The sequence below is a fragment of the Mobula birostris genome, chromosome 21, assembly GCF_030028105.1.
Source record: "Mobula birostris isolate sMobBir1 chromosome 21, sMobBir1.hap1, whole genome shotgun sequence".
Classification (NCBI taxonomy): Eukaryota; Metazoa; Chordata; class Chondrichthyes; order Myliobatiformes; family Myliobatidae; genus Mobula; species Mobula birostris.
The window spans coordinates 23354054-23374789 of record NC_092390.1 but is presented as its reverse complement, the minus strand read 5'-3'; the positions used below and the strand labels follow the sequence as shown (position 1 = coordinate 23374789).

Genomic DNA, 20736 nt, shown 5'->3' with positions numbered 1-20736 from the left:
TAAATAGAGACATTTGAGAGAATCTTAGATTGACCAATATATTCTACCAGTGCCACCCACCAAAGCTATATGGCAGAAAATATCACAGTGATATTACTGACACATGCTGTGTTTCAACTGTGAAGTCTCAGGAGGCATAACAGCATGGAACATTTGTTTTCTTTTGAAAATAGTCGATTTAGTTTGCACTCTCTGTGGGTGAGATGGCACTTTGGGTTTATAATATTTGTAGGGTAGAATAAGTCCCTTCACCAATAGAGGGAACTTCTGTCTCCATTTACTGATATTATTCTGGCTAAAGTTAAGACAAGACATCAGAAGACAGTGGAAAGGATAACAGCACTGATCTTATAGACTTAAGGGACTTGCTGCTGTGGTAAATAATAAATTGGCCATCAAGTCATCTGATAAATGAGTGATGATAATAGTTATTCACTCTCCTGGGACGGTGATCTCACATTTTTTAATCTCACTTTCTAAACACAGCAGCTGCCACTTGTAAGATCAAACAGTTTTAAGTAAACTTCCAATATATTGCTTTGTTTCTCTTCTGGTTGTAAATTGGAGTCTTCAGTTCTTAAAATGTAAATGGCAAGCAGTAATCAGAATTAAACTAAAAGCACAACTTTGCAAATGAGCTCTATATATAGGCAGACTCTGTGAGAATTAAGATGCCACTAACTGTACTTGCATGACTGCTGGTCAAAGAAACAGTATAAGACAATGGGCTATTTAATTTTGTTTGTTTCAAATTGATAAGCTGACTAAGTTGCTTAGTTCGAGGATGTTTGCAGACCAGACAGACAATATTATTCAGCATATCAAATAACTGGTCTTTTAATGTTGGGAGTTCTATATAATCAAGGAAATAGTCATTCAGGGTTTTCATAAAGCTTCAATATTATCTCCTTGCTTTTTTATTCTATTCCACTTGAAATAAATGCCAACATCATACTTGCCTTCTTTAGCACAGACTCAACCTGTGAATTAACCCTCTGGGAGTCTGGCAAGAGGACTCCTAAGTTCTTTGCACCTCTGATGTTTGAATTTCCTCCCTATTTAGATAATAGTCTGCACTACTGTTCCTTTTACCAAAATGCATTGTCATACATTGCCCAACACTGTATTCTATTTGCTACTTTTTTGCCCATTCTTCTGATTTGTCTAAGTCCTGTTGCAACGCATTGCTTCCTCAGCACTACCTACCCCTTCACCTATCTTCATATCATCTGCAAACTTTGCCACAAAGACATTAAGTCCGCTATCTAAATCATCTAAGTGATCTGCCTTTCCCTCCTCACAGTCTCACTACACACAATATCTGCCCTACCATCCCATTTCCACTCCTCTGCCTAATTATTTTAAACCCTCCCCAACAGCTTCAGCAAACATGCCCATAAGGATATTGGCCCCCTTTGGGTTCACGTGTAACCCATCCTTTTTGTACAGGCCATACCTTCCCCAGAAGAGATCACAGTCATCCAGAAATCAGAAATCCTGCTCCTACACCAATTCCTACAACACATTGTCGTCTGCCAGATCATCCTTTTCTTACCATCACTGGCACATGGCACAGGCAGCAATCCTGAAATTGCTACCTGCAAGTCCTGCTTTTTTAGCTTTTGACCTAACTCCCTATATTCTCTCTTCAGGACTTTGTCCCTTTTCCTACCTGTGTCACTGGTGCCAATATGTACCAAGACCTCTGGCTGCTCACCCTCCCTCCCCCCCCCACCTCTTTAAAAGGATTAAAAGCAAATAATTGGTGTAAATATACCTGGAGGACTTAGAACTGTATTGAGTAAATTACTCAATAGCCAGGGCTTACATAGCTTATAAGATCAGGGAATGAATGGAAAGGGCAGACAGCGACCTAGTCTGATGATGCCTCGACTTTGTCCTAGTGAAAGCCTCCACACCTTTTGTGGAATAGACCTTAATCAACAACACATGAACAATTTCATGCTGTCAAAGGGACCCACACAGGAGCAATGAGGTGCCACCACAGGGTCCCCCCCTTTTCCCTCCAGAGGACACATAAGGTCAATAATAAAGTCATCGATCAACCTTATTCCTCCAGTCAATCGCATTCACAGCATTCTCCTACCCCAGCCGCTCAGCAGGGAAGACTCAATCAACAAGCAAAACAGGAAGTTCCCTACAGATCACCTGCCTTGGGAAGAGATATTTAGCCTCTACCTAGATGGCTGGACACTATATCTAGGCCTAGGGCTTTAGCTCCACACCCTTTCTCTGTGGAAGAAAGCCTTAGACCAAGATACTCCTTTCAGGATAGAAGGAGCATTCAGAGGCTACACCAAGATAACAGAAAGAGTATGAAATTGAGCACACACCACAAAGCCCTCCTCATCCTTCACCCTCTAAATGTACAAAGGGAGAGGGCCCAGCCCAAATGTCCACTCCCTCCCCTGCAGCTCAGGGAAAACAAAGTGTAAAGAAGGGAAGGCTAATGTTACTGTCATAAAAACAGCACAGGAGAATTTCAGCAATAACTCTAATCAAAATTTTCCATCTGATGTTACAGAACTGGCAACAATGAATATTACTCGAGACAGGTTAGATCAAAAACAACCAAACATTTATTAAACACGTATAAACGATGAGGGAAAAAAAAACAAAGGAAAACCTTAACCGGAAGTTAACAGATATGCAGCCATTCACCAACTCCACTCAGCTCTGGTTCTTAAAGCATTAAATGCGAAAACAGTTCTTAAAACGATACAGTCAGATATAGTTCTTAAAGCGATAACTTCGAAAGTCCAACACTTTTACGCATCCAATTGGGAGAGACTTCTCTGGAGAAGGATTTCTTCACAGACGCAACCTTACTACTGGTTCTGTCCACAGGATTCACGCATTGTCCTTTTGCAAGAGTTATCTCGATGCACGTTCTCCTCCAACGAAGACTCAATAAGGTCGATTCTTTATTAAACTGCCAAACGATGCAGACTTCTTTCGATCCTTCACTTCAATGAATTCTTCACTCTCCCTTCAACTGCTGGAATTGAGTAAATTGGCACATCCAGCCACAAATTTCCAGTCCAATAATATGGAATCTTTCAACAGAACACACAATCGTTTTAAAAATGAAACTGTGTCACAAAAACAAACACACAACAGAAACAGAGGCACAACATGTTCTACCTGGAAATCTTCAAACTCAAAAATCCCACTGCGTCGCCTGAGTCGATCCTTATATAGTCACGGGGCACATGTCATCATGTGACCTCACATCGGCGGGAAAATCACATCAAGTGACCTCCAAAAGACCATTACATCATTCTCACAAAAAAACAGATCTCCTTGAGCATGTAACACCTCCCTCCAAAGAAAATTTGGTCTCTTGAAAAACAAAATTTTAACAATTTATACAAAAAAAATACAAAGGTATAAAATTTACAAAATACACAATATATACAATCTTATCTTTCAGCTCCTTACAAACTAATGTACAGTAGGAGTGTTACAAAAGATAAAATATCACTCCAAAAAAAGCCTCAAATTTTCCTTTACATTTAACATCTAGACAAACAATCAGCGATCACATTGTCTTTACCCTTAATATGAGTGATCAAAATATTGTACTCCTGTAACATTAAACTGGATTATTAAATTGGAGTTTAATTTCCTTAACCCTTTTCCTTAACAGTCACAGTAGCAACCTCTCTCTCATAATACGGCTTTATCATATTTATATCACAGAGTTGTCTTCCTCTGATCTAGGGTTTTTACCACATAATCCACCTCATTTACCTTAGATTTAATCTCATAAGGACCATGGAATTTGTCTTCTAATGGGTTTGTTTGCACTGGGAAAAGAACCAACACTTTATCTCCAGGCTTAAATGACCTCGTCCTAGCTTCCTTATCATACCACATCTTCATCTTCTCTTGGGCTAACTTTAAATTTTCCTTGGTCAAACTACAAGCTTTGTACAAACTGTCTTTAAATTTCAAAACATAATCCAACAAACTAGTGTGTACTTCTTTATTAAACCACTGTTCCTTCAACAAAGCCAAAGGTCCTCGAACTCTATGTCCAAACACAAGTTCAAAAGGACTAAAACCTAATGATTCCTGTACTGCCTCCCTTTCTGCAAAAATTAGTAAACGTACACCTTCATCCCAGTCCTTTTCATTTTCCACACGGTATGTCCTAGTCATAGTTTTTAGTGTAGAATGAAATCTCTCCAAGGCTCCTTGTGATTCTGGATGATAGGCTGAGGAAATAATCTGCTTTGCTCCCAGTTTATAAACTATCTGCTGAAACAACCCAGACATAAAATTACTACCTTGATCTGATTGTATTTCCTTAGGCAGCCCAAAATAAATGAAGAATTTTATAAGAGCTTTTGTCACAGTTTTAGCTGTTATATTCCTAAGAGGTACTGCCTCTGGAAAGCTAGATGCTGTGCACATAATAGTTAATAAATATTGATGTCCAGTTTTAGTTTTTGGCAAAGGACCTACACAGTCTACAATGATTTTTGAAAACGGCTCACCAAATACAGGAATTGGTTGCAGTGGAGCCACTGGAGTAACCTGATTAGGTTTACCAACAATTCGACATGTATGACACGTTCTACAAAATGTTGCCACATCTTGTCTTAAACTAGGCCAATAAAAATGTTTAGAAACTTTGTCCATAGTTTTCTTTACCCCTAAATGACCACCCAAAGGAATACTATGAGCCATAGTCAAAATCTCATTTCGGTAAATTTTAGGAACAACAAACTGATGATTAACTTCCCACTCCTCACTAGCAGGAATTGTAGGCGATCTCCATTTTCTCATTAATACCCCCTTTTCAAAGTAATGGCTAACTAGTACTTTTCCAATTTCACCATCAGGAAGAGATTGTTCTTTTAATTTAACTATCTCAGGATCCCTACACTGCTCTGCTATCATCTCCTTCCGAGATAAAGACAAATCTTCCTGATCAGGTTTACCATCAAAATCCCGATCAAATAAGGTAGGTAAGAAAGTTTCTGATACATCCTCAAAATTTGAATCTTGATTTGAACTGTCATGGGTAACAACCTCATCCTTTACATCAATCTTTTTATCCATAGCTCTTGTTACAACACAGGAAGAATCTGTGTTAGAATCCCTCTGTGGTTCCTCAGAATTTGAATTTATTGTCAAATGCACTCTAGGAAAAACTTGTCCACCTGCTAAATCATTCCCTAACAAAAGAGAAACATCATTTACAGGTAATCCTGTGATTGTAATCCTACTTTAACAACTCCTGTAACTAATCCTGACCCTAAATTTACTCTATGTAAATGTACTGGCAGAAGGGCACTCCCTATTCCTCTTATATAATTTACCTCACCAATGTCAGACTCATCACTAAACCTTAGCACACTATCTAATATTAGTGATTGTGAAGCTCCAGTATCTCTAAGTATCCTTATCGGTACTGCATTGGATCCTTCTTTGAAGGATACAAATCCTTCTGTTATAAAAGCTTCATATCCCTTCTTAACTTGGTCAGACTCGTGTCAAATCCTTCTGTTATAAAAGCTTCATATCCCTTCTTAACTTGGATACAAATCCTTCTGTTATAAAAGCTTCATATCCCTTCTTAACTTGGTCAGAATCTTCATTAATATTTTCTAAACCCTGTGGTTTTACAGGTTTTTCAATATGCTGCACACAAGCATCTGGGGCCACTTCTTTCTCTTTCCTTTTCAATCAGAAGCAATTAGCCACTACATACATGTCAAGGTTTCTTACAATAATTACAAATAATAGCAAAATGTCTTTCATTCACATGTCTCCCTTCATCCTTACTTTTCTCACTAACTTCAAATTTAATGTCTGATTTACCTTGACTCTCTGTGCTAGTTTTCCTTTTAAAAATTTTACCTGGAGAAAATTTACTCTTGTGAATTAAAACATACTCATCAGCCAATTTAGCAATCTCCTGCAATGTAGCAGTGTCCCGTTCATTTAAGTATGTTCTCAATTCAACAGGAATGCTTCTTTTAAATTCCTCCTGCAAAATCAGCTTTTTCAATTTATTATACTCTCCATTCACATTTTTAGAGGAAACCCATCTCTCAAAACACACAGATTTCTCATAGGCAAATTCCACATAAGTTTTTTCCACCGATTTCTTTGAACTTCTAAATCTTTCTCTATACGCTTCCGGAACCATCTCATATGCCTTTAATATATTATGCTTAACAATATCATAATCCAGTGCTTGCTCAGCATTTAAAGCTGTATAAACTTGTTGTGCCTTGCCTTTAATTACACTTTGTGACATCACTGGCCATTGGTCCTTCGGCCACTTTAAACTCAGAGCAACTGTTTCGAAATGTTGGAAATATGCGTCCACATCAGCCTCATTAAATAGAGGAGCCAAAACAACCTCGTGATTAGCAATAAACTGTTTCGCAGAACCAGAAGGCTGACTCCTGAACTTTAATTTCTGCATCTCTAGCTCGAATTTCCTCTGGTTTTCAGCTTCAAATTCCCTTTTTTTAAGGGCTTCTCTTCCCTCGAATTCCCTTTTTTTTTATTAGCCTCTCTTTCGGCCATTTCCACTTTAAATGTTTCAAGCTTTAACTGTTCAAGATGCAACTGCATTTCCAGATTACTCAGTGGAAACTTATCTAACACCTCCTGATCAAACAATTCCAAATTAATATAATGTTCAGCAATTTTTCTTTGTATGAAAGCCCTGGTAGAATTTCTCGTAATTCCTTTAATATCCAACTTCTTAGCAATCTCCAATACCACAGGTTTTCTCGCAGTCTGTAAAAATCTCGAGTCAGGTGCCTTCAAAAAATCGTCAATATCCATTGTTGCTGAATACAACACACACACCAATCAAACCAAAAAAAATCGGGTATTCCCCTTTTCCAAATCAAAATGGCAATTACCAGCACTTAAACTCAAAATGGGAACATATCCTGGACGAGCCCCCACAAATTATGTTACGTAACCGGCAACAATGAATATTAATCAAGACAGATTATATAAAAACAACCAAACATTTATTAAACACGTATAAACTATGAGGGAAAAAAAACAAAGGAAAACATTAACTGGAAGTTAACAGATATGCAGCCATTCACCAACTCCACTCGGCTCTGGTTCTTAAAGCGTTAAATGCGAAAACAGTTCTTAAAATGATACAGTCAGATATAGTTCTTAAACTGATAACTTCGAAAGTCCAACAGTTCTACGCATTCAATTGGGAGAGGCTTCTCTGGAGAAGGATTTCTTCACAGACGCAACTTTACTGCTGGTTCTGTCCACAGGATTCACGATGCCGAAAATAAACAGTTTAAATCAACTGACCTTAAATTCCTTTAGAGAGAGAGAGAGAGAGCACCTTTTTGCATGAACTCATTGCGCTTTTACAAGAGTTATCTCAATGCAGGTTCTCTTCAACGAAGACTCAATAAGGTCAGTCCTTTATAAAACTGCCAAACGATGCCGACTTCTCTCGATCCTTCACTTCGATGAATTCTTCACTCTCCCTTCAACTGCTGGAATTGAGTAAATTGGCACATCCAGTCCAATAATATGGAATCTTCTAACAGAACGCACAATCGTTTTAAAAATGAAACTGCGTCACAAAAACAGAGACGCAACAGAAACGGAGGCACAACGCATTCTACCTGGAAATCTTCAAACTCAAAAATCCCACTGTGTCACCTGAGTTGACCCTTATATAGTCACGGGGCACATGTCATCACATGACCTCACATTGGCGGGAAAATCACATCAGGTGACCTCCAAAAGACCATTACATCATTCTCACAAAAAAAACAGATCTCCTTGAGCATGTAACACGGACAAAAAGGAACCAGGCCTTTCTATATGCCAAGCTGGTATTTTTGGCAAAATTTAACCTGCCATTTTGATACTGCAGCAGTCATTACCACAAACGTTGCAAGGATTGACTTGCGAAGATGTAGAAATCTTGTAGAGATCTGGCCCATGACTTTGGTCACACCCACTTCTTGAAAGTGACAGACAGAGGCTATGTAATCTCCACTCTGTCATACAAAAGTATATTTCTTAGATATGACATTTCAGTCAGGGACGTGGTGTCACTCAAGTCGGGTATCAAAGACAATAAAAGCCTTACAATCAAACTTAGGCCAATTGAATAATGCCAGTGCTTTCATACCTCAGTTGTTAAAACCATAATACCACAGATGTGCACTGAAAAATACAAAGCCTTTTACTTTTACCCCAGAAGATTATGAGCCATTGGAGAAATTGAAGTGTACACTATTTGCAGTATGACCACTGCAAGGGGACAAACCAATTACTATACAAACAGGGTTTGAGGCTTTGAAAAATAATAGCAAATTACCAGCAAGTTAACAGAGACCTAATACAGCACGACTTCCTAGAGCACTATTCTCAAATATGGTACTGTGATGGATCAGTAATGAAAACCTAGAAAGATGGATCCACTCAATTATAATCCCTACTTCTGCTTATAAAAGGGAATTTTTTTATTAGAAACTGAATTTGAACCACATGAGTTGCAAAGACATTCTTGAGGGAATCACAGAGCTCAGTTTGCAGAGGCTAAAGCACTAGAATTATGTCTAAAACAAATAAATAAAACTGAACAAGTCTTGATATGTACTGACTCTAATTATGTTAGGAACGCGGCAGGAAGATTTTCCCATCTGGTCAACTACAGAAGTAAACATTTGCCCAAGTGGAAGAATAAGACTGGATCATTAATACAGTGTTACACATCCCGGGACATACTGCAGGCCTCTTACTCAGCTATGGCAATAAACAAGTAAAACAAGCTGTTGGGATGGACTTGACCATGGTCAGGGAGGACAGGGTTTTGGTACTAAGTAACTAACAAAAAACAAACGGGCTGATGTTTTATGAATTTTCCTGGATACTACTAAATCTAATTCCAGAGGATTTCCAACACAGTACAAATATGAAACTGATGGTGAAGCTAAGGTTTGGAAGTGCCAACCTAAAAAAGATAAGAGGTAAATGCCTCCTGCTCGCAAGCAGGAAACTTGAGACGAGAAGCCCATCAAGGATTCGGATGCAATCATGGTGGCAGACAAGGCACTCATGTGAAATTAGCCATGTTATAACGATGTCCTACATGTTGAGGACTGTAAGCAATTCATTGCAAACAGTAAAGAACATCTGGCCTATAATAGGAAGCAGTCACAAACCACCTCCTATAAGACTAACAAAACCAAATGCACCATTCCAGGTGTGGCATATTGATTATATAGGCCCATTTCTAGCTTTCAAAGGAAACCTACCTTATTGGAAACCTAATGTGTATACTTGTGATAATTGATTTTTGTACCAAATATATGTGGTTAGAATCCATGACTTCTTGTAGTGAAACAGCAACTGCCACAGCACGTCAAACGTCCATATTCCCATATGCTGGCACCCTTTCCTGACAACGGGCTGACACCGAGTCTTCATTTAGTGGTGAAGGCTTTCAAGCCATGGGTGAACAAACAGGCATTCAAGTAGAAAACAGCAATCGGGTGGCATGATGGAACGTAGGAATCAAGAGATTAAGGAGGCCTGGTAAAAGTGATCAATTCTCGAGGCAAAGTAGGCTACACTTGTATCTAAAGTGTAGATGTCCATAAACAAAGTGCCAATTGCAAGTGCACAAATATGAGTACACAAGAATGTTACTCCTTATTTCTTAATGTACAATGTCTACTTAAATACACCCATTGTTGTGTTCTCGTGCAGTGCGTTGAAACTTTGACTAAACACCAAGTTAAACCGGAGCCAATGAAGACAGAGTTGCAGTAAGGTTAACCATTTACTGTGCACTCCTCCACATTAACATCGTATGGTGAAAACTGTTGATTAAAAAAATATAAACATATACAGCGTCTGTTTCATTCTGGAGACCACACGCACTCTCTTTTTTAGCGAGTGTCTCCAGCCGCTCTGAGTAGGGAGTGAGGAGGGTCCCATCAAACCTCTGCTGGGCCCGCGCCCACCCCGCATTTAGAATTGAAAAGCCGACAGGCGCACCACCCAAACCACAGTTTCCTTAACAGAAACAGCGTTAATATTTTTACTTCAAATACTTTCGTAGGAACTTACGGCGTTGCTTCTATAATGTTTCTTGGTGGGTAGACACGGAGCTCTTCACGATCATGCTGAATGCATGGCACCCACCTTCACACCTTCCCGAACCAGAGGTTACACATAAGACGTGGCGAAACCAGAGGTGACGTCATCACATGCCGCGATATACCATAGACAATGAATTTACCTTTGTTATACTGTAACATAATTATCAACCTTAACTTTAACTAGAAAATAGTTACAAACAAATCTTTTAAAGCGTAGACCGAACAAAGTCAAATAAATGCCTTAGGGGCAAAGGCCAACCATCTTCTACACCTGGTACATCTCTCCTCCAGGAACTGAGAGACTTTGTTGGAATTCAAGAGAAAGCAAAAGAACTTGACAAGATAGCCTGCAGACCACAAAAAGGCGACTGGGTCCAAGGAAAGGAATTCCACCGAAATAATTCTGGTCCTAGTTTCTGTCTTAAATGGAAACCTTCTTGTCTCTTTATGAAGGTTATCAATGATAAGATTCTGGTAATAGAGACCAGGAGGGGAAATACGATCGTAAGTAAAATTGTCATCAAACCTGCTCCAGCAAGATTTATCCCCCCCCCCACTTCCACCCCACCCCACCCCCGGCTTGAGTAAAGCCCCTTATATTAGACCAGTACATGAGTCCACCACAGAATCCCTACCCTCCCTCCCACGGGCTGGAGGGGTGGCGGGGGAGTGAGATGGATTGAGAAGATAAAACTCATGTTTAGATCTAAAAAGCAATAAAAAAGTTCCTGTTCACTTGAGGATGATCTCATGGATATATTGTCCAGGAAGAACATCTCCAGAATGCATTGTTATTTTCAGAGAAAGACAGACTTAAACTCCATGGAGAGATGTTGCGTTTGCTATATTTTACTTATAATATTTGTGTTTATAATAATATTGCTCAGTGCTACCTTACTTACCAGTTGCTTTTTCACAGACATAGTCACATTTCCTGTGGAAATTAACTCATCTGGGTTGGGCACTACTAAAACTTAATGACCCAATGAGTATTAGATTAAGGGGATATGTGAACAAGGAGGATTCTAACCTAAATATCAATGAATTGCCCTTACTTCTTGCTAATATGTCAAATAATATAATGGAAACCTCAGTCCATGCGTCTGGCAAAGTGATTTTTTCTGTCCATTTAAGCATTTACTCTGACCACTCTATGTCATGAAAGACAAAGAATCACTTGCTAAGATTATTAAAAACACCCTCACAAAATCGATATTGATGGAAACATAACATTGAAACCACTGGACCAGAGCACTGTGGAAGACCATATTTTTAAATGAGACTTCTCCATTAGACAGATACTTTATAGCACTTTCCTTTTGTGACCAACAAGTATATGAACATACTGACTAAGAAGGTGTTAGATATTTCTATTTCTTCGATTATAGCCACTATTCCACTCCATTGTTAAATGTCAAGTTAACAGGACAATTTTCTGCATTTCTGGATTATGATCTAAACAGTTAATTACGGGGAATCACTATGACCAACAGCTGGGATAAGAAGCTCTGAGTGTCCAGTGTGTTGGTGTGGTCTTTTCAACCACTGATTCACAAGCCACAGTGATTCGCTCTGGAGAGCGTCATCATACTCCAGGTCAGACGAGAGATTACCCAGGTCAGGTTTCAGACCACAATACCCAGGTAGATTCTTCACATGATGGCGGTGGTGAGGAGGTAGAGAAGAAGAGGAAGGTCAAGTGCCCAGCAATGGCAGATGAGAAGGCTTGGCGTGTGTTTGATGAGGATATCAGTATGATGTTGGAGAACACTCTCAGGGGAACATCAAAGAGAAAGCTGGAAGTGATAAGCGATATGATTTACGATGTTGGAAAGTACATGTTTGGTTTGGTTGAGTTGAAGGAAACAAAGCCTACACAGCAACCAAGCAGGTGCCAGAAGGAGATCAGTAGGTTGAGGAGAGAGCTTAGATCGTTGAGACAGAGGTGGAAGGTAGCAAGTGAGGGTGACAAGCCAGGGCTTGCTGATCTCTGAGAGCATTTTCGAATAAAGTTAGCATCACTCCATCGTGCAGAGTCACAACGTAAAAAGAGAAAGAAGAGAGAGAAGGCAAGAAAGTCATTCTTTGAGAACCCTCACGAGTTCACAAAGAAACTGTTTGAACAAAGTAAGAGTGGGCAGCTTAACATCTCTCAACAAGAACTTGAGGATCACCTGGCAAGCACTTACTCTGACGAACAGCGGGAGGCTCCTTTGCTTGACATTTCAGGGCTTGTGAAGCCTACCAAGCCAGGAGTGAAGTTCAGTCTGTCAGAACCCAGACTGGCAGAAGTCGAACAGTTCATCAGAAAGGCAAGGTCAGGCTCAGTGCCAGGACCGAATGAAGTGCCATATAAGGTGTTCAAGAAGTGTGAACAGCTGAGGAAATACTTGTGGAGATTGTTAAAGGTGGTGTGGAGACAAGGTGTTGTTCTGTTGTCATGGAGTGAGGCTGAAGGAGTATACATCCCGAAGGAAGAGAATTCTTCTACATTGAATCAGTTCCGACCAATTTCACTCCTGAATGTAGAGGGGAAGATTATGTTTGGAATTCTGGCGGAAAGAATATCTTCATTTGTGATTGAAAATGGATTAGTAAGTACATCAGTGCAGAAGGCAGGAATACCAGGCTTCCTAGGATGCCTTGAACATTCTAGTATGATATGGCATACCATCCAGGAGTCAAAAAGGTTGAGAAGAAATCTGGCTGTAGTTTGGCTTGATCTGGGAAATGCATATGGTTCTCTTCCCCATGTCCTGATTGAGTTTGTGATGGAATTCCTATGGATTCCTGCTAAGGTGAGGAACTTTGTTATGCAGTACTACAACAATTTCCAGATGAGGTTTTCCACTCAGCAGTTTACAACTAGGTGGCACAGCTTGGATGTCGGAATCCCAATGGGATGTGCAATTTCACCCATCCTTTTTGTGTTAGGCATGGAGGTCACTGTGAGGGCTGCAGAATCAACGTGACCAGGTGTCGCACTTGATGGCGGAGAGGAGTTACCACCAATACGAGCGTTCATGGATGATCTTACCCTTTTGGGTCCCAGCACAGAAGCAGTGGAAAATGTACTATCTAGACTCGAGGAGCTAATGGATTGGGGAAGAATGAAGTTCAAGACCAAGAAGTTAAAGAGCCTTCTTAGGAGAGGAAAGCTGGTTGACTTTCATTTCACCCTTTGTGGAGAGGAGATTCCATCCATTCAGGACCAACCAGTTAAGAGTCTCGGGCAATGGTACACAGAGGAGATGAGAGACACCAAGAGGGTTCAAGAGACAGGAGAACAGATCAGCAGAGGTCTGATGTCTGTTGACAAGTGTGACTTGCCTGGCAAGTTGAAGTTGTGGTGCTTGCAGTATGGACTGATGCCACGGATAATGTGGCCACTAGCTGCCTATGAAGTGGCAATGTCCCACGTTGAGGCAATGGAACGGAAGATCAACACGTATGTGAAGAAGTGGCTTGGAGTACCGAGCAGCCTCACCAATGTTGCAATCCACAGTAGCCAGACAAAGCTTACCATCCCAGTGCAATCCCTTATTGAGGAGGTCAAGGTAGCCAAGGTAAGATCATTCTTGATGCTTCGAGATGCTAAAGACCCTGTCATCAAGAACACCCAGCCGGATGTGAGATCAGGCAGGGGGTGGTCAGCCCGTGTAGCAGTTGATGAGGCAGAGTCCAGACTGAAGCATAAGGAGATGGTTGGGTCTATCCAGCTAGGCTGCCAGGGATTTAGATGGACAACACACAAGTGGTGGTCATCTTCTACAGGTAAGGAGCGCCGTGAGCTTGTAACACAAGAAATACGAGAGGTAGAAGAGGAGAAGAGGTTAGCTAAAACAGCTGGCCTGGCCAAACAGGGGGCTTGGACCCGGTGGGAAAGTGCTGAACAATGACACCTATCTTGGATTGTTCTGTGGCAGATGGAACTGCTCCGCATTTCTTTTTTATGCAGAGCAGCGTATGATCTGCTCCCAACACCTGCCAACCTCAGCACCTGGTATGAAGATAAGACAGACAGGTGTGCTGCTTGTGGCGAGAAGGGAACACTTCAACATATCTTGAGTGCATGCAGAGTCAATCTTTCTAGCGGCGTGTACACTTGGAGACATAACAACGTTCTCAAAGTTGTAACAGAAGCGGGTGAGCAGAGAGTACTGCAGCACAACTTATCTCGTGCCCCATGCTGCACAGAACATCGCATATCATTTGTGAAAGAAAGCTCCAAGTCAAGGGTGTACAGCACAGACTCACGATCAAGCATACTTTCTTCAGCCAATGATTGGTGTGTCAAGGCTGACCTGGACGGGAAAGGCAGCTTCCCTGAGCAAATAGCTTTCACCACATTGCGTCCAGATATAATCGTATGGTCTGACACCAGTAGAGAAGCGGTTATTGGTGAACTCACAGTCCCCTGGGAAGACAACATCGATGAAGCCCATGAGCGCAAGTTAACCAAGTATGCAGAATTAAGATCAGAGTGCAGAAACAGAGGGTGGAAGGTCTCATGCTATCCATTCGAAATAGGCTGCCGTGGATTTATTGCGTTCACTCTCCAGAAGTGGCTGCGTGACCTCGGCTTCACTAGAAGAGAGATCAAGTCAACCAGCAGGGCTGTAGCTGAGGCAGCAGAGAAAGGATCAGCATGGGTGTGGACCAAGTATGTCCAGAGGGGCAGATAGGCAGACAGTGTATACATATCTTGCAAACCCTTCAGTAGTTGCATAGTCACCTGAAGAGCAGACTATCTGTTGGATGGAAGTGACAAACAACTCTGATAGAGGCAGATGCCTAGTTTTTAGGCTCACCAGTGGGAGGTGGTGCTTTAGCACTGCTGGTCCACCACCTCGAGGGAGTCTTGATCATAAGCGGGCCGAAACTCCTGAAGACAGGTGGCAGATCAACTGATGATCCCACTGGTGATAGCACAGGACAGTTAACATCTTAGTCCACATGTATTTTGTAACTCTAATACAGCGAAGGCTTTGAACCAGGTTTTTGCGTGGGAAGACAAGAAAGAAAGATGTATTGAAGCTGAAGCTGAGATAAAGTGAAAATATTTTCCTCCCTGTCCAGATGAAATTGATAATTCAAATATGTTTTTAGTGAATTTAACCTCATAGACTATTGTATCTACTCAGATTTCCTATTTGCCTTTAATCAAACTGTTGTGAATATTTCATGTTGTGGTGTGAATAATACTTTACAATGAAAAGTAGTTCAGAGTTATTGGAGTCCTTATGAATTCAATTATATTTCAGATAGACTTCGACTACCAGGGTGTAAAGCAGTTCACTCGGAAGATAGAAATTTCTGATATTGCAAGTTGCTCAGACCTATTGCTATTGAAGGATCAATCACTTTTTATGGTTAATAGAGGAAATGACTTGAAGTAATTTGATTACTTAATCCATGTTGCACAATGCAAGACAGAAACACAAGCCCAGTTTTAAAGAACGATTTATGATGGATGCAACAAAGAATATACTGGAAGGACTTGATATTTGTCAACTATGGCTTGAAGAAACACAGTCAAATTAAAAGGATATTTCTTTATACATTACGAGTCACTGAACCGATATGATCAAATGAGCGAGGCACATGCTTTCACAAGCTTTCTTGCAGACTCAATCTAAGCCCCTGAATGGCTTAACACTCCAGCTGAAGCTATAACTAAGACCTTTCTAGCTGTTGCAAATTTAGTTTCCACAGCAGCGAATACAGTTTCCGGGTGGATTGGTACTACTTTCAATTGGTTTATCGATTTTTTTGTTCCCCTTGCCATTGAAATTATTGTTTCTGTAGTGCTCTTTTTGTTGAAATGTCAAAGCCTGCAAGGATGGAAGTTGGGTTACTTCTGCTTTTTCAGTAACAGCCCCACTCCAAAGTCTTTGCTAACTCTAATACCTGATCTGCACTACTATGGATTATTTCTCATAAAACTGCCCCTCGTACACCATTTTCTTGTACTCACCTCTCTTCCTGTCAACCTGGTTCATCCTCAACCCAGGAAGAGTGAAAAGCAGGGACTGCCCTGGTCCTGTTATCCCTTTCCCTGCTCCTCACCTTTTCCTGGTCTTGATCACTAATGTTGCACATGGGCACGTATGTTTCTTGCCTCATCTTGGTTAGGGAGGGGTTGCGATGCGTCTGATGCAAATAATTGGTCTAATAACACAATCCAATAGAAGGATGAGTCGACGAACATTATCTTTTAGTTACCTATTTTAATGTTACATATTTACTTTTTAACACAGGTAACATTTTATATACATAGTTCTTAAATTTTTATGTAATATACTCCATGAGGGTGTTGTTTACTGCTAATGATGGTCTCAAACTATCATGGTTTACACCTTTGACTTTAGAGAAAAATAGCTACTTTTCAGGACTGCTAAATTCCGATTAACTTTTTGTCTATTCTGTTGCGATTTCTTTAGAAACAGTAATGTTATCCTAGGGCCTCCAAGGTCTACAAAGCATTATATTGTTATAAGGTAGAACTATTTGAATGTGCTGTTCTTGCTATTTGGGTGTAAGTATATATTGTGAATGTGGTCATGCAGTCCTACGATGCAACAGGCGGGACCACTAAGCCTATTAATACTACTATTCATGTTATATTCAATGTCACAAAAATAACGTGAATATATTTGGTTAATAAAAACCCATGGTTTGACAGAACAGACTGAGTAACCTTGCTCAGTTAAAGGTTTCAGGGAAAGCACAGAAGTTGGGAAAATGCGTCAAATCTTCTCGGTGAGATCTAATCCTGAACAAAGAAAAAGGGGGAAGATTTGAACAATTATGCACAGAGCCCAGAATCATAAAAATGGAAAAAACAAATGTATGCAGATGGTATGGTTGGTATCAGAAAGTTGAGTTACAGCATACCAGTAAGTGTTCATTCCCACGGGAGGGACATAATCAACCCCTAAGTTGTGACATCTTTTTTCTGGGAGCTTACAATTAAAGGCGTAGACAAAATGCCCAAAAGGACAACTGTACTCTTTCTTACTTTTGTAAATGTTTTACTTTTTATGTATATTATTATACTGTGAATTCTTGTAACTGATGGATATAATTTTCTATGACCAAAATGCGAGATTACTAATTCTTAGGCAAAAGACAATACACTACCATTAACCTGTTTATAAGACTAATTTTCAGAAAACCTGAGTAAAGTCAAAAGCAATGTGAACATTCCTGTGAAAGAAATGATCTATCGTCAGCTTATTGAGAAACACTGCCAGTTGGCCTGATAGTGACAGAGGCAGTGATTCAAACTTGCTTTAAGGAAGGAAGAAGGTCTTAAAGATGGACTGATGCGGACTCATAACATGGACGTTGATGTGTCATTGTCGCATTTTATAGAAAGCTATAATAGTGAGATTGGGGAAGTATGTGCAGCTGAATCTGAGGAAGTGAACTCTCTAAGGAGAAAGTCACAGAGGAACCCTTATATTGGGAAGTATTTATTGAGTCCTTTGAGCATCAGATCAAAGAAAGCCTTTCTAACATTGGTAACCTACTAGACCAGATGGAAGTGTGATAGTCTGTTCCCAAGAGGAGTATTGATCTCGAAGGTACTGCCTGAAGGAAGAAGCTGCTTTAGGAATCTTTGCTTAGCAAGATGTAGATCTGATGGATATTCACTGAACCGCGATGGTGGTCCCATGTTTTGCTAATCTTGCTTCCTAAACACAGGAACTGCCACATGTAAGGTCAAAAAGTTGTAAGGAAACTTCCTATCAATCAAAAGGACAGGCAGGTAGGAAGAGGAGGAAGAATGCTCTGCCAATAAAAAGGGAAATTAAATCTTCAGAAAATGGTGACATAGGATCAGAAGATGTAGAATCCTTGTGGGTAGAGTTAAGGATCCCTCTCCCATGCCAGCACATCCTTTCTTAGGTAAGGGGCCCAAAACTGCTCACAATACACCAAATGTGGTCTGACAATCATTTCCTGAACATCTTTACCTGCCATTATACAACCTTTTCCTTTAAAAGAGACACTTTGAGAATACAAACTTGAGTGAGCTAGTGATAGTTACTGTTTTGTGTCCAAGCATTTGACAGCTTAGTTAGTACTGACTGAAGGCTGATAGTATCTAAATTGGTGAAATGAGCTTGCAACCTATACCAGTTTAATGTTTTCACACTCTTTCTATTACATTGTAAAGTCAGCTATTCCAACAACGTCAGCAAAACTATCTGTGAGAATATTTTGTGTGTATGTGTGCAGAAAGATTAGTGGTCCCAATGCATCCAATTCCTGTCAGATCTGTAAACAACAGATGTGAGAACCTTGCATATGTTTCCACATACTCTGCGATTGCCAATGAACTGTGTGTACATCCATCTCATCTCTGAGCACCACTTCACTTCAAAGGCTGAAAGGTTTCATTCTGACCCTAACGTCAATCAGCAGGTACAACAGATGTGAAAAATCCAAGCTCATGCAATCAGTTTCAAACACAGCACGGAGGATACAAATCCTTCCTGTAATTCACATTGCAAAGTAAACAAGAAATATTTTTTTAAATAATGAAAAGGAACGATGGTGATGAAAGAAAATTAAGATAGAATAAAAGAAAAATATAAACAAATTCAAAGAAGAAGGGAAGAAAAAGAAAAGTACTCAAGGAAAAAACAAAGTGGATCTTGAGCATGGACATAAAATTCTGGAGGAACTCAGCAGGTTATGTAATATCCATGGAAGGGAATAAATAGAGTCGGTATTTCGGCTAAGACTCTTCATCCAGTTCAGATTCCGGCCCGAATTGTCAACTGTCCCCTTCATAGATACTGCCTGATTGCTGAGTTCTTCCAGTTTTTTGCGTGTGTTGCTCAAGATTTCCAGCATTTGCAGAAGCTCTTCTGTCTGTGTTCCTGAGCATGGAATAGTTTGAGTGCAGCCATTGATGTAAATCAGAAAATAGATTAAACAAAAATGCAGGCTGGAAGGTCCCTTATGAGGCAGTTGTACTGTCTGCACGTTCCTTTATGCCGGTGTTTGCAAAGCAAATAGACAGGTAGAGCTATTAGCATAACATGGTTTACTCAAGGCATTAGCTCATAAATGCTACAAGTGTATCAAGAATCATACCAAGTGGTACATTGAATTCTTAAAGTCACACTTCTACGCAATACAGCAGTGATCGCAGTGATCAGATGATCTGCACTGGGAAAGTGGATTGAGCCTGCGCATCCAGGAGAACTTCTCCTGCTCCTCTTCAGCTGGTGCTATCGGACCTTAGAGGGTCGATAGTATTTCAGCTTAAAACTTTTACCTGAAAAACGGCACTCCAACCACGTGAAGCCCCATCAAGTTCAGCAATGAGAATTGGTTCAGATTATATCCTCAATCTATGGTATGAGATTTGAGCCCATGACCTTCTGATTTAGAAATGAGCAAGTTATCACTGAATATGAAGGATCTGGCCCATCTCTCTCTCTCCCCTCCCCCTATCCCCTCAACCAGCAGCATTCCTTGTCTCAGCCTGACACCTTCTCCAGTGATCTACCATTACCCAGGCTCTCCTCACACTCCTATTTTCCCTTTTTTTGAGGAACTTCTTGCCTCATTAATAATGCCCAGTAGTCGAGTAATCTTCTCATTAATATTTCTCCATTTATCCTTTCATTCTTGGTTTTACAAAGACTTTTTACTCTTGGCAGCTACAAAGAAGACATGACAGTGGCTATATTTTATTAAGAGCTTGAGGAGATTTGGCAAAAGCACTCGCAAATTTCTAAAGATGTACCATGGAGAACATTCGAACAGGCTACCTTATCATCTGGTATGGGGATGGGGGTGGAGGGGGGGTACAGCACAGGAGTGGAGTAAGCTGCAGAGAGCTGTAGACTGAGCCAGCTCCACCATGGGCACTAGCTTCCATAGTATCGAGGACATCTTCAAGGAGTGATGCCTCACAAAAGTGGTGTTCATCAACAAAGGCCCCCATCACCCAGGTCATGCCTTGTTCTCGATGCTACCATCAGGAAGGAGGTACAGAAGCCTGAAGGCATAGTCTCAGCAATTTAGGGACAGCTTCTTCCCCTCTGCCATCTGATTTCTGAATTGATATTGAACACATGAACACTACCACACTACCTTTTTATTTCTATTTTGTACTACTTATTTAATTTAATTTAACTTTATATATATACTTACTGTAATTCACAGATTTTTTCCAATTATTATGTATTGCATTGTACTACTGCCACAAAAGTCAACAAATTTCATGACATATGCCGATGATATTAAACCTGATTCTGATTCTGAAAATACTGCTCAAATCCATCAATATGTTCTTTCACACTACTCTTTGGCCATTCATCAATCCTTTCCTGGCTCATCATCCTTTTTCTTCATGATTTTATGTTATTGGAAAATTACAAGTGGAAATCCATGCAGGCACTGCATTGCATTTTTCCAACTAATGACAGTGGCTCATCATTCATGTTTGAAACCAATTTCTCCTGAACATAACTACCAGACTGTGACTGATTAGCAGCACATAACAAGTTACGAGCCCAATGGTATTATAGAGAAGATACTAGCATGGATAAAGCAGTGG

General features: G+C 40.3%; 1 protein-coding gene across 3 annotated transcripts in view; it reads right to left on the bottom strand.

Annotated features, from left to right (window-relative positions):
- The window catches only part of LOC140185675 (catenin alpha-3-like), a 1719142-nt gene that overhangs the window by 816358 nt on the left and 882048 nt on the right, over nucleotides 1–20736 (bottom strand). The window lies entirely within an intron of this gene.